This window comes from Geotrypetes seraphini, chromosome 2 (assembly GCF_902459505.1).
Source record: "Geotrypetes seraphini chromosome 2, aGeoSer1.1, whole genome shotgun sequence".
In the NCBI taxonomy this organism is placed as follows: domain Eukaryota; kingdom Metazoa; phylum Chordata; class Amphibia; order Gymnophiona; family Dermophiidae; genus Geotrypetes; species Geotrypetes seraphini.
Window position 1 is genome coordinate 146,516,596 of NC_047085.1, and position 15,707 is coordinate 146,532,302.

Here is a 15,707-nt window from a genome sequence, read left to right on the forward strand (position 1 = left end):
TATCAATTGTTGCAGTGCCACCTCTTCCGACGAGACTCGTTTCATTACTTCATCAGGGAAATAAGGTGTTTAAAATTACCATAAGCGCTGACTGAATCTAAATAGCTAACATGCTATATTGTTATGCCGCTGGAATAGCAATGAGAAAGATGGAGAAGATAGAGAAGAAGAAGACTGCGTCTGCAGCTGACAGGCCTATCCCTTGTGGTACCTGTTAGCTAGCCTGCACTAGTATCTTTGTAGTTTGGGGTCATCCCCATATTTAATCCTCACCTACTGCTTTGCAAGGGTTCAAACACAGGCTGTTAGACATCCGTAGAAGGCTCATCAGTGTCTCGCAGGGTGATACCTGCATTTTTTTTTTGCATCCCCCTTCTGTAAACGTGTCTGTCAGTCCACAAGGGTAGGGATACGGTCAGGCTTTGTGTCTGACTGGCAGTCTGAAGATCAGTGTCAAAGAGGCATTTCCAGCTTGAGGCAATTTATTCTTCTCCTTTCCAGCTACTGTAAAGGGCCAAGGCAGGCTGCAGCCCATTTCCAGCACAGGTCACAGCCTATGAGGTGAATTCGAGAAGGTCTGAAATACAGGTTATTGGGAGTTTGCATGTCTCCCTGTATTGTCCCCCCTCCCCCCACACATACACCTGAAAAATCCTAATTTCACCAGTTTTTTAATATTTAGTAAGTATGTTTTATTAGTGTTTATAGGTGTGAATTTCTTGATGGTGGCCATCTTGGATTTTTAGTGATCTTTTCTTCAAAAGTTCCTTGCACTTCCAAAACTGCAATTTTTGCCTGAAACCTCATTGGGATGGAGTCCTAGGGCTCTTCTAACCCAAATTCATGTCAGGATTCAGCAAAATTTGCATCTCAGGAGCACCACATGCTGTATGGAATGGACCAGAGGGGCGGGAGCGACCAGCTTAACCTCTCCTCTGATTATTTTATTTAATTTGTTTTCTATCCTGTCCTCCCCAAAGAGCTCAGAATGGGTTACAGAATATACAGTTTATAGGTTGCAATTTTCTATAGTTACAGTGCAAGGTTTTTTAATACAAGTTTTTATCCTAATGCAACACACCAAGTATCTTGTATTAATATACATTTCTTTGTAATCTGAAGGGCGGCCTTTTCTGTTTTCGGGGCCTGGAAATGCTGACTGTTCCACGCAACAGGACTTGGATGCCCCACAGCCAAAGAAACACATGCTACAGTAATCAAAGGGTGACTCCAATCTCCAAGGTCCAGGGGCATAAGAACATAAGCAGTGCCTCTGCTGGGTCAGACCAGAGGTCCATTTTGCCTGCCCATCAGGTCCAGGACCTATATAGTGATCCTCTGTCTATACCCTTCTATTCCTTTTTTCTTCAGGAATTCATCCAATCCCTTCTTAAACCCCTGTTCTATCACACCCTCTGGAAGTGCATTCCAGGCATCCATCACCCTTTGGGTGAAGAAGAACTTCCTAGCATTGGTTCTGAATCTGTCCCCTCTTATTTTTCTGAATGCCCTCTCGTTCTTGTAGTTTTCGAAGGTTTGAAGAACCTGTCCCTCCACTTTCTCTATGCCCTTCATGATCTTGTAAGTCTCTATCATGTCCCCTCTAAGCCTCCGTTTTTCCATGGAAAATAGCTCCAGTTTCTCTAATCTTTCATCATATGAAAGGTTTTCCATACCTTTTATCAGTCACATTGCTCTTTTCTCAACCCTCTCGAGTATCGCCATATCCTTCTTAAAGTATGGCGACCAATATTGGACGCAATACTCCAGATGTGGGCGCACCATCATCCGGTACAATGGCAGGATGACCTCTTTCGATCTGGTTGTAATGCCTTTCTTGATAATACCTAGCATTCTATTCGCCATCTTAGAGGCCGCTGCACACTGTGCCGACGGCTTCATTGTGTTGTCCACTATTACCCCAAGTCCTTTTCTTGGGTACTTTAACCCATTACCAGCCCTCCCATCGTATAACTGTACTTCAGGTTTCTGTTCCCTACATGCAAGACTTTACATTTCTCTACATTAAACTTCATCTGCCATCTCATCGCCCACTCTTCTAGCTTGTTTAGGTCCCTTTCTATTTCCTTACAATCCTCTTTAGTCCCTACTCCACTAAATAGTTTGATGTCATCTGCAAATTTTATTACTTCGCCCTGTTTCTAGATCATTTATAAATACATTGAACAGCAGCGGCACTCTTGACCCTCCTCCAGTCAGTCAGAGTAGTGGCCCTTTACTCCTACCCTTTGCTTCCTACCCTCCAATCAATTTTTAATCCATCTATGTATGTCTCCTTCCACCCCATGGTTCTTCAGTTTCCGTAGTAGATGTTCATGGGGTACCTTGTCAAAGGCTATTTGGAAATCCAAGTATACAATGTCTATGGGGTCCCCTTTGTCCATTTGTTTGTTAATTCCTTCGAAGAAGTGCAATAAGTTCGTTAGGCACGATCTTCCCTTGCAGAAACCATGTTGGCTTGTTTTCATCAGTTTATTTCTTTCTAGATGCTCATCGATGCTGTCTTTTATCAGCGCTTCCGCCATCTTCCCTGGAACTAAAGTCAGACTTACCGGTCTGTAGTTCCCCGGGTCACCTCTCGATCCTTTTTTAAAGATGGGCGTAACATTAGCTATCTTCCAATCCTCCGGGATCACGCCTGTTTTCAGGGATAGATTACAAACCCGCTGTAGTAGTTCCGCTATTTCCTCCTTTAGCTCCTTCAAAACCCTAGGGTGGAATCCGTCCGGGCCTGGAGATTTGTCACTTTTTAATCTATCTATCAGCTTATGTACGTCTTCTGGGCTTACCTCCATTGATGTTAATTTTTCTGCTTGATCTCCTGTGAAGATTTTTTCAGGTTCCGGCACGTTGAATGTGTCCTCTTTTGTAAATACTGACGAAAAGAACATGTTTAGTCTATCAGACTTGGCATTGCCATGCAAGGCACCTCTTCACAGTCTGCTGCTGTGCAGAACTTGGGAGACCTCTCTCCAAGAGTTAGAGATGATAACCATTTTGCAGATCCCTTATTTTGGAGGGATGCTGTTCCCATGGCTGGGGACCTGGGAATGTGTGCAACTGTAAATCCTGCTTTTAGCTTTAGAACCAGGGGACAATCCCACTGTTCTAAGTTTAAGTCTGCGACCTTACTGGATCTTATTTCAGAGTATCTGCATGAGTTAAATTTAGTCACTTAGGCAGCTCCTTCTATTTCCTCTGCTTATGTGTGGCGCAAGGGCTCAGTCCTCAGCCTTTCCCGGTGTAAGGCAAAAGCGCACTGGGACAAAGGTGCGCCCAGACAATTGAGCGCAGCGCGCGCCGCCACGCCGCTCTAAATTACTGTTTTTAGTGCTCCGACGGGGGGGCGTGGGGGGAACCCCCCCCACTTTACTTAATAGACATTGCGCCGCAGTGTGGGGGGTTGTAACCCCCCACATTTTACTGAAAACTTCACTTTAAATTGAATCAGGTTGGGCAGACTGGATGGACCATTCGGGTCTTTATCTGCCGTCATCTACTATGTTACTATGTTTTTCCCTGTTTTTAGGGAAAAAGTTCAGTTTACAGTAAAATGTGGAGGGTTACAACCCCCCATACCCCCCCATAACGCCGGCGTGATGTCTTAAGTAAATTGGGGGGGGGGTTCCCCAAACCCCCCCCCCCCCGTCGGAGCACCTAAAAACTGTAATTTAGAGCGGCGCAGCGGCGTGCGCTGCGCTCAATTGTCGGCATGCGCTTTTGTCTTTCGCGCCGTTGTCTGCGAACCGCCTTTCCCTGATCTCGTCAGAGGAAACCAAAATAGTGAGAGCCAACAGCTGGTTGATCCTGGCTCTGTATGAAAGTGCGGTGGAGATGGTAGTGTCTCTGCTGCAGATGTTGGGAAGTTCAGGAAGATATGCTTGGCATTCTTCCAGTCCCTGAAATTTCTGGGGCTTCTCTTTATCTCCAGACAGGGTCTTATGTTTCTTCTTAAGACACGTAGACAGAATCTTCAACAACAGATCAGAATTCTCCTGGACTGTCCAGCTCCCTCAGCCTAGTTTTATCTGCAGGTTCTGGGGTCTCAGACAGCCTCTTTGGAGGCGATCCCCTGGACCAGAGCACCTATGTGCCCTTTACAGGAGTCACTCCTATCTCGGTAGTCTCTGCAAAGTTTTCCCCTTCAGATGCCGCACCCCTGGATGGTGCCAGCTAACAGCGACTTGAGCTGGTGGCTTCAGGGGATGGCTCGCTGCCAAAATTGGCTTCTATGGATTTCCAAGTGGATGACTCTTAGGACTGTTGCTAATGTGTTGGGTTGCGGGCTTACTGCGGGGCCCGCTCCATTCAGGGGCAGTGGACTCCCGGTCCAAAATGTTGGTTGACCAATCGTCTGGAGCTTCAGGCAATCCATATGGTGCAACTCGCTCTCAACCCCTTCTGAAAGGACCAGCGGTGCAAATTTCTCCGATGACACCACAGCGGTGGCGTACGTACATCACAAGGGGGCATTCATGCTCTCTCTTTCTCTCTCTTTCTTGGGACAGAAAGATTGTCTACGTTCCACTGGGCGGAATCATATCTTCTGTCTTTCTCGGCGGCCCATATGGCTGGAGTCAACAATGTTCAGGCAAACTTCCTTGGCCGAAAGTTCTTGGACCTAGGAGCATGGTTCCTCTCGTAGGAGGCGTTCCATCTGATCGTACAGAGTTGGAGTAGGCCACAGAGAGTTGTTGGCTTCGGCAGAGAACTCAGAGTCTGGGCACTTTTTCAGTGAACGAACAGTGAGGGAGCTAGGGCCAGATGCCTTGGTTTGGCCTGGCTTGCTCACGAGCTCCTGTATGATGTTCCCTCCATGATCTCTGGTAGGTCTGGTCCTGCGCCAAATAGCAATGCATCCTGGTCTGTTGATTCTAGTAGCTTCAGACTGGCCTCAGCGCCATGGTATACAGTAGTGCAGGAAAAATAATTTTGATTTGATTCAGCCTATTGAATCGAGTTTTCAATTCGATTTTCCTGCCCAATTGAGTGGGTTTATTTTATAGCCTCTTCACACACTTTGCCCTCTCCTACCCACACTGACGCTGTGGTGTAAACAAAAAAAAAAGATTTTTCCTCTCTCTGTTAAATCCTAGCTCACATTCACGGTCTAACACCAGCTCTGGCAGGATACACATTTCAAATCTGACATATTGTAATCCCAAAACAGAAAATAAAATTATTTTTTCTACGTTTTGTTGTCTGGTCATTATTCAAATCATGTTGTTCCCAGGCTCTGGTTGTCTTCTGATAACTTGCTTGCCAGGGTCTCCTTTCTCCATGCTAACCATCCATTTTGCATCTCTGTTTCTTTCTCCCCTTCCGTTTCCCTTCCCTCCCCCGGAGGTCTGGTATCTTTCCTTTTTTTTTGTCTCTATCCCCGCAACTGCAGCGATGAACCCCACCATCCCCAGATCCACCATCTCTCCTTTTCTCAACTACCCTTTCATCCAGCATCTCTCCCTCCTTCCCCACCAACCCAGGGTCCACCATCTCTCCCTTTCTCTTCCCAACTACCCTCCTATCCAGTATCTCTATCCCCCCCACCAATCCTTGTGATCCAACTTCTTTTCCTTTCTGTTCCTTTCCTCCCTCCATCCCATTGTCCACCATCTCTCTCCCTCTTCTCTGTTTTTAGATTCATTATTTCTTCCCTCTCCCTCCCCCCGTCTGGTATATGCATGTCTCTTTTAACCCTCTCTTCCCTCCCTCCATCAACTTCTACACCAGCCCCCCTCCCCCCTCCCGAAGGCCTGCATGTTCCCCTGAAGGCCTGCTCCCCGAAGGCCAACATGTTATTAAGAAGGGTATTACAACCAGGACGAAGGAAGTGATCATGCCGTTGTATCGTGCAATGGTGCGCCCGCACTTGGAGTACTGTGTCCAATACTGGTCGCCGTACCTCAAGAAGGACATGGCGATACTTGAGAGGGTTCAGAAAAGAGCAACGAAACTGATAAAAGGTATGGAAAACCGTTCTTACGCTGACAGGTTAGAAAGGCTGGGGCTCTTCTCCCTGGAAAAGCGGAGACTAAGAGGAGACATGATAGAGATTTTCAAGATCATGAAGGACATAGAGAAGGTAGAAAGGGACAGATTCTTCAGCCTATTGGGAACCACAAGAACAAGGGGGCACTCGGAGAAATTGAAAGGGGACAGGTTTAGAACAAATGCTAGGAAATTCTTTTTCACTCAGAGGGTGGTGGACACCTGGAATGTGCTTCCGGAGGTTGTGATAGGACAGAGTACACTAAGGGGGTTCAAAGAAGGATTGGATAAGTTCCTGAAGGATATGGGGATTGAGGGATACAGATAGAGGTAGGGATAGGTTATGAAAAGGTATAGATAAAGGATTAAGGGGACTACAGGGTTTAGATAAGGATCACCTTACAGGTCATGGACCTGATGGGCCGCCGCGGGTGCGGACTGCTGGGCGCAATGGACCTGGTCTGACCCAGTGGAGGCAACTTCTTATGTTCCCCTGAAGTCCTGGTCCCCCCCCCCCCGAAGGCCTGCCCCCAACCACAAAGGCCTGCCCCGAAGGCCTGCCCCCAACCCCAAAGGTCTGCACGTTCTCCTGATGGCCTGGCATTCTCCAAAGGCCAGCATGTTCACCTGAAGGACTGGTCCCCCCATGAAGGCCTGCCCCCCTCCCTAAGACCAGCATGTTTCCCCCCTGGCCTCCCAGTCTTACCTTTAGCTAATATGGCAGCCTGCAGAGAGGATCACTGGTGCTGCAGCAATCCTTGCACGCTGCCATCATCCTGAGCAGCACATTTCCTCTGCCGCGATCCCGCCCCTCCTCTGACATCAGAGGCAGGATCGCGGCAGAAGGAACATGGTGCTTAGGACGACGGCAGCCTGCAAGGATCGCTACACACCAGCGATCCTCTCTGCAGGCTGCCGTATTAGCTAAAGGTAAAACCAGGAAGCCGGAAAACGCTGCAAAGGCCTATGCAGCACTTCCCAACTGCTTTAGGGGGCAAGGGGGAGGGTTGGTAACTGAATTGGCGAGGCCGTTTTTTTTTTCTTTTTTTAACAAATTGATTCAAATCGATTCATCCGATCAATTCGAATCAGAAATCGGGCAGCACTAGTATGCGGATCTCATCCACTTCTGTGTGTTGAGAGACTCCAGCCCCCTCTTCATTGATATCTTCTCAGTCAGGGGCCAGTGCCCATGGAGATCCCATGGTGCTTTGGTCGTAATGCATGGCTTTTGAGTGTGGTTTTTTGCGCTCAATGACACCCTCTACTATGGCGTCTTATGCCAAAGCCTGGAAGGCTTTTCAACAGTGGTATGCTAAGAATCACATGGAACCTGAGAGGGCTCCCTTTTTGGTGGTCATGGATTTTCTTCAGGCAGGTCTAGAAACTTGTTTAGCAGTGGCCTCCCTTTCAGTTCAGGTTGCAGGTCTTTCATGTTTTACAGTGCACAGAGACACTAGTTTGCTTATTGCTCATCCCGCTGTATCCAGGTTTCAGGGAGCAACACTTCGTTTTCAACATCCCTTGTGTTTTCCCTTTATGGAATCCTAACATCGTTCTGCAGGAGCTTGGAGAGGCCCATTCGAGCCATTAAAAGATGTTTCTCTTCTGGATCTGACAGTCAAGACTGTCTTTTTGATCGCTGTGGTCTTGGCACAGTGTGTTTTGGTGCTTCAGGCTCTTTCGTACAGGGCTTCCTTTTTCCAGATGCAGGAGTTTTCTCCATATTATACCTTCCTTCCTTCCTTTCTACTGAAAGTGACATCTGCCTTCCATGTCAAACAGGAAGTTAATTTGTCTGCTTTTCCTTCTGCAGGCCCATAGTGAAAGGATCGGATCTTGTGCAAGTTGGCTGTCAGGAGAGTCCTTCTCCACTCTTTGGAGAAGACTAATGATTTCTGGCTGTCTGATCACCTATTCTGATTGCTGTGCCTCACCATGGTCGTCCAGCGGCCAAGGCTTTGATCACTCGATAAATTTGAATGGCCATTTCCACGACTTCCAGCAGCCGCCAATTTTGCTTGACGCCCACTCGATTGGAAGTGCGGCTGCTTCATGGGCGGAGTCTTGCGCAGTTCATCCTGATTAACTTTGCAGAGCAGCTACTAGGTCCTCTTTTTGTACTTTTACCAGTTTTTACCAAGTGGATGTAGTGGCTCATTCTGATGCCATTTTTTGGGAGCTCGATGTTTTTGGGTTTTTTTTTTTTTTTAAACATAGCAGCTGGTTGGTCTAAAAGTTTAGTTCTCTTTTTATAGTATTATTATTTGAATAACTAAATAGCAACTAAGTTTTATATTAATTTTTATTGTTTTTATCAATTGATTATGGATTTTTATTATTGGCTATGTTGTTTATTGTTCCTTACATATTGTAACTCTGTTTGTGCTTATCTCTCTTCACTCACATCTCTGGATTTAAACAATTCAATTCAAGATAGATATAATATACCAGTTATTATTAGCAGTAGGAGATTCTTTCATAGGAAATTTGTAAAACACAGGAATTTATATGTGTTAAGATCATTAGCCTCAGTCATTCCTCCTAAGTCTTTATCTGATTCTCTTACCCCAGTTCCTTCCTTTTATTGTAATGCTTGATCATTATGTAACAACAGATTATTCATGATTTAATCACTGATAATGATGCTGGACTGCTGTTTGTTACAGAAACATGGTTGCCTGCTGGAGATACTTTTACTCAGCAGGAACTTGTTCCTCCTGGTTTTAAAGGACATTTCTCATCTAGGGTGGATAAACGGGGAGGTGGCTTAGCTGTTATTTATCATGCTTTTCTAGATACCAGCTTACTTAAGAAAAATAATGGCCCAAATTTAGAATATATAATTTTATCTATAAATGATGAGTTATGAATCACCCTTTGGGCATAATATTATTTTATCTTCACCTCTTCACCAGTCACTGCTTATGTCCTTGGTCACTCTTTTGATATTATCTGCTATGCAGACTCTAATCATTCAAGATCTTCAGTTTCGGAAAATTGAGTAGTATAAGGAACCATGGACGGATCATTTTTTGGGCTGTTTTAGAACCCCTATTTTATGTCTAAGATTCAAGATAACCCTCAGAAAGAAACAATTAAGATAAGGAGTAAAATTAATCCTGATAGCTTTTGGCAACAATTAATGCAGACGTTACCTAATTCTTCTTGTGATTTTTATGTGGATAAAATTTTAAAAATTTGGACTGAATAATCTGCAATTAGTTTTTGAATCATTAGCTTTTCTTAAAACTAAGGAGATTTTTCACAAGGAAACTGCCCCTTGGTACTCTCTTCACCATCGTCAATTCAAGCAGATGTGCAGAAAGTTAGAGAGAAGTGGAAAAGAAGTAATGCAGAAATAGATAGGGTTTGTTGGAGCAGGAAGATAAAGGAATATAATTACGAGATCATTAAGGCTAGGAAAATATATTACGGTAATAAGATTAATACAGCAAAAGATCAAAATAAGGCCTTATTTCTATTATGAAAATCCATTACATCAATACCAGGTCAGACTGATAAGTTTATTAGACCTTCTGTAGAACAATTGGCTACTTTCTTCAATGCTAAAATTTTAACTGTAAGGTCATCATTTTCCAATACATCAGGGCTATTTAATCCACCTTGTATTGAAGAATCTCTTAATGAGGTCCCAGTTGATAGATATTGGCATAATTTTAGTATAATAACAGAATGTCAATTGTTGAAGATCTGTGCCAAACTTGGTCACAAAAAATGTTTACTTCACCCTGTTCCTTCATACATTTTCTGTAGTATTCCTACATATGTTATTTCTTGGTTCACAATGTTGGTAAATTATACTCTTACTAGTGGGTTTTTTGCATCAGACATGGGTCGTATTATACTTACTCCATTGTTAAAACATTCAGAATTGGATCCAACATTGGCTTCCCATTACCGAACAGTTGGAAATATATCACTGTTAACAAAGATTTTGGAATCTATTGTTTCAAAGCAACTTTCGGATTATCTGGAGGAATTCTCCATTTTCCTTCCATTCCAACATGGATTTCGTCCAAGTCATAGTACTGAGACTCTTCTTATTTCATTAGTAGCAAAAGCTCAGAATATTTTGGCCCATGGTCGATGTGCTATTTTGTTACAATTTTTCTGCAGCCTTTGATGTTGTTGATCACGATATCTTAATGCAATTGATTGATTGATTTTGGCTTGGATCATAGAGTTCTGAATTGGTTCAACAGTTTCCTGAAAGTACGATCTTATCAAGTACATGCTGAGGGTAAATTTTCTTCGTCTCCTGTTTGTGGAGTACCTCAGGGGTCTCCACTGTCCCCCATATTATTATATATATATATATATATATATATATCATCGGCATATATATATATATATATATGACAACATAAAAATATCTGAATTTATCTACCTCAGAATTAATTTTTACTTTTGCTGATGATATTTTCATCTTGCTTGATGTTGATCCATCACCTGTCGAATTTAACAGCAGACATTAATTCTTGCATTTCTAGACTTCAAGATTGGGCTTCCTCCATACGTATGAAGTTAAATACCACCAAAACTAAACTTCTATGGTTTGGCCCTACTGCATACAACTTACCTTCTTTTCTATGATTAATTTCTGGTGATACATTGAAGATTGAATTCTCATCTAGAATTCTTGGGTTCGTTTTGGACTCTACTCTCTCTTTGACTACCGTATTTTCACGCATATAACGCGCACCCATGTAAAACGCGCACACGGGTATAGTGTGCAGGAAAACAACATTTATGTAAATAAATTGACATATAGCGTGCACACGCATATACCGCGCATGCTGCTTGCCGCCCCGACTCTCCTCTCGCCGCCCTACCCTTGAAGTCCTGTCCCCCCCTTGAAGGCCTGCCCCACCCTGAAAGCATGATGCCCCACCCCGAAGGACCACTGGTTCCCCCCACCCTGAAGGACCGCTGGCCCCCCCACCCTGAAGGACCGCTCGCACCCCCCCGACGTCCGATTCATCCCCCAGTCCCCCCGCACCGTTTGCGGTGGAGAAGCAGCCTGCCGTAGGTTCGCGATGCCAATGAGCCCTGCACTGCTTCCTCTGCCACGGTCCCGCCCCTTCTCTGGGCTGCTTCCTTTGCCGCGGTCCCGTCCCTGATGTCAGAGAAGGGGCGGGACCGCGGCAGAGGAAGCAGCGCAGAGAAGGCGGGACCGCGGCAGAGGAAGCAGCGCAAAGCTCACTGGCATTGCGAACCCACGGTAGGCTGCTTCTCCACCGCAAATGGTGCGGGGGGGCTGGGGGATGAATCGGACGTTGGGGGGGTGGAACCAGCAATGTAAAAAACAAATTGTAAAATGCGCTCACGCATATAACGCGCATGGTTATGCTCGGTTTGTAAAATCGTGTTATGCGTGAAAATACGGTAATCAAATTAATACTGTATTGAAAAAATGGTTTGTTTTTTTTTGTTTACGGATAGTTTACGGATTATTTTTTTTTAAGTTTACAGAGGAGTGTACGTTTTTTTCCAACAGCATCGGCATTTTTTGTTTTCAGAAAGAGTGTTTATCACATTTTTTGGTGCACATTCAATGCCAACAGCCATCTTGGATTTTTAGCAATATTTTTTTCACCTTCTCCCTGCTTATTCAAAACTCGAATTTTTGCCAGGAAACTTGCTGGGATGGAGTCCTTAGAGTCTCCAATGCTGAACCCATGCAAAGTTTGTGTGAATTTAGCACTTTTGGAGCATCCTTATGTCACATGCTGCATGGCGCAGCTGGGGAGGGGACGGTAGCTACTAGATCTGCTTCTCACCTTACAGAAGCAGGTGATTTCATGCTCGGCTAGCCTGGTGGGGCAGCCACCATTGCTTTCGGGGCTTGATTTGGTTGGTCCTTCAGGCATCCAGGCTGCGGACCTCCGCAACCTAAGAAACACAAGTCTCAGTCATCTTAAGGTGACTCTGTGCCCCAGGGACCTAACATTTTTTCTGACTTAATGAGATTTTTGTGTTCTGAATTTCAGGCCAGAGGTTATGTGGCTGGAAGTTCTCAGCCTCCTCCGTCGATGTCTCTGGGCGACAGGATGACATCGGGGATCTCCCCTTTTCCGCTCGCTCTGCCAGTTCAGGTTTCGACTCCTGAGGGATCCAGCAGTTGATCCTGACCTCTCTGATACTTTATTTGATAGTGCAGCCGATCTCGGATTAGGACATCTGGACTTGGGTGCTGAATCCGCGGATCCCTTATGGGCTCTGAATCCTGGGGATGATCTGTCTGTGCTGCACTTTTTAAATTTGCAGCTTTGCCTGACCTGATTACTGAATCCTTGCAGGAATTGAACTTGGTCGCTCAGACAGCTCCATCCACTTCTTCTTCGTCTCCCTTGCTTTGCATTGTGTGCTCACAATCTGCAACTTTTCCTTGGTATCCAGATATGAGTTTTATGGTCTCTGAACAGTTTGACTCTCCGGAAGGCCCTTTGAGAAATGCGAGGGCTATATCCTGCTTGTATCCTATGGTGCCAGAGTACCAGCAGCTTCTGGCACAGACCAAGGTGGATTCCTTAGTGGCTCAGGTGACTAGGCGAATCTCTAATCCTAGTGGTGTTAAAGGATATGCAGGACCGCTGTGTGGATGTGGTCCTCAGGAAGATTTTTGAGACGGCGGATTTAGGCATTAAAGCAGCTGTGGCAACATCCTTTCTGGCACTTGTCTGTTTCTCCTGGCTGTGTTCGCTGGAGATGGATGCAGTGGAGCCTGCACCTCAGCTCATGATGGCTGGGACAGATTACATGGCAGATGCCCTGTATGACTTTTTGAAGGTGCTTGCCAAGGTGTCCTCGTATTCTTTTTTTTTTGTAATAATTTTTATTGAGAAAGCAGTCAAAAAGAACAAACAACAAGGCCCAATCTGAGGACCAAAGTACTAGTACAAAGGAAGAGTAAATTGCTGGTAAGTACAAAACCGTACAACAGGGGAGGTGCAATCGAAACAATCGCTTGGAATGAATACAAAATCAGCAAGATAAAATAAAAGGGGGGACCCGTCCAATTCGGGCTCAGAGACGTGCAGCAGAAGACTCTCCTAAAGATACCATAGACTGCAAAATCATTTTTCAAAAATAGAAATCCCCCACGCAACCATCCCTCACTCATCCAGCAGACAAAATCATCCCTCTCAATCAATCCACACAATCCACACCAAACATACACCAAGCACCCCTCAAACAAATAACAAGCACCCGAGCTCGAGAGTCACCGACCAGTCCTGTAGGGCGAAATCCCATGAAGGCAGGCCCCCAAGTCCAACAGGGACCAGATTAAGGCAAGGGAGTAGAGACTGCAGAGTCAGCTGCCACCTGAAACGCCCTCCATAAGGAAACATACAGTTTTTTGTCATTACCAGTAGGAGCTGCATGGGTCTGGAGTTCGAATGCAGCTAGTTCCCGCATTTTGTTGAGCCACTGACTAAAGGAAGCCTGCGCCTCCACCACCCAATGTAGAAGCAAAATCTTTTTCACCACCAGGAGTGCCGTATATAAGAACTTCTGGGAAGGTGGGGAAAAACCCACAGCAGACACTTCCCCCATGTCTCCCAGGAGCAAGAGGCCATAAGACCTGGGTACCGTCCTGCCAAGAAGGCCATCAAGAAAAGGGAGAACCTGGAGCCACAGAGCTGAATGGGGACACTCCAAAAACATATGTACTAGTGTGCCCGATGCCCTCCGACAATGAGAGCAGGTAGCATCGGCCCACAAGCCCATAGCCTGTCCTCTAGCCCTAGAAATATAAGCCCGATGCAATATCCTAAATTGCATCTCCCGGAGTTCCATAGAGCTCGTGAATTGGATAAGGTTAGTAAAGAGGGCCAAAAATTGGGACTCATTATAGTCAAGGGCCAGATCAAGAGCCCACTGGGCCGAAACCCTATGCAGATAAGAGGTGGGAAGAGCAGTTTTTAAGAACCTATACCAAGTAGCTAGGGTGTTAAGGTGAGAAGGAAAGAGGACCAAACAGGCGTCCAATTTGCCAAGAGGCCACTGCTCACCCCATTTACGTGTTAAGGAGAAATAGTAATGTCTGGCTTGCAAGTAAGCCCAAAAATGTGAAGCCGGAAGGTCCCACCGGGACTGCAGTTGTTGAAAAGTAAGGAATGTCCCCGCACCCTCAGCAGAGCGATGTCGCACGCTGACACAGCCCCGGGACTCCCACAGGTGAAACCCCGATGGACCCATTCCCGGAAGAAAATCAATATTACCTACCAGGGGCAAGAACGGGGAGGCCTGCGGAGCCCGCCGCTGCAGCCTCCGCCACCACCACCAGGCCTGACGAAAAGGTTTCAGAAGATGAAATCGGAAGTCCACCCCAGGGGAGGACCGAGGATGCAAATGCAATAAAGAGACAAAGGAGTGAGGAGCACACCAAGCCGTTATCCACACCGGGGGAGAATACCTAAACTGTCCCGAGATGCCCTCATGGACAAAACGCATCAAGGAAGCAACATTATATAGGCCAATATCCGGCAGATTCAGTCCGCCTTGCCTGGTGTCCAAGGATAGGGTAGCAAAGCTGATGCGAGCCCTTTTGTTACGCCACAGAAAAGAAAGAAGGAGAGACCGAAAGGCCTGGGCATCTTTATTCAGGATCCAGAGCAGGATCGTTTGAAGCGGATATAAAAGTTTCGGCAAAAGAACCATCTTAAACAATGCTGCTCTACCCCATAAAGAAAGAGGCAAATCTTTCCACTTCTCACATAGGTGACATATAGCCTCAATGTGATGAAGAACATTATACTTATAGAGGAGATGATATTGGGTGCTCAAATAGACTCCGAGATAGCGCATGGGTTTCCGGACGGGAGGAATGGGAAGATCGTCATGCCACAGCTCATGTCTATGGGAAACCAGGGGCAAGAGTTCTGACTTAGCACAATTAACTCGGAGGCCCGATATGGTCCCAAAATCTCGGACAAGTGAGAGAGCCACCGGGAGGTGTAAAGGTGCGTTTTCCAAATATAACAAAATATCGTCCGCAAATAGATTAATGCGACTCTCTTTGGCTCCCACTTTAATACCAAGAAGGAGTGAATTGGAACGAATCTTAACTGCCAATGGCTCAATAGCCAGAAGGAAAAGAAGCGGGGATAAAGGGCACCCCTGCCTAGTACCGCGTTCAAGCGGAAATGGCGAAGTGAATTGTCCATTAACCAGAAGCCGAGCCTGGGGCAAAAAATAAAGGCTGCGCACCCAGTCCAGAAATGCGCCCTCCAACCCGTAGTGACCCATAACCCAAAAAAGGTAGGACCAAGAGATGCTATCGAACGCCTTCTCCATATCAAGGCCCACTATAGCCGCCCTATTGTCTCCCCCCCGACGAGAATAGATGGCCATCAAAGCTCTCGTAAGATTCATGGAGGCATATCTTCCAGGTACAAATCCTGCCTGATCTTCATGAATAAGAAGGTGAAGATAAGAGTTCAGACGTCGAGCAAGCAAGGCGGCTAGCAGTTTGGCGTCTTGGTTGAGAAGTGATATAGGTCTGTAAGAACCCACCTGAGACGGGTCCTTGCCCGGCTTGGGTAGCAAAATAACGTGCGCCATATTATAGTGGTCCACACCCTTCTGGGAATGCAGAGAATTAAAAGCAGCTGCCAAAGAAGGGGAGATGACGTCAGACAAAATCTTATAATATTCTGGTCCATAGCCAT

The 15,707-nt window shown here is 45.8% G+C and overlaps 1 protein-coding gene across 2 annotated transcripts in view; it reads left to right on the plus strand.

The window, feature by feature from the left end:
• SMCHD1 (structural maintenance of chromosomes flexible hinge domain containing 1) overlaps nucleotides 1-15,707 on the plus strand; it is a 719,028-nt gene that overhangs the window by 362,954 nt on the left and 340,367 nt on the right. The gene's annotated exons all lie outside the window — the stretch shown is intronic.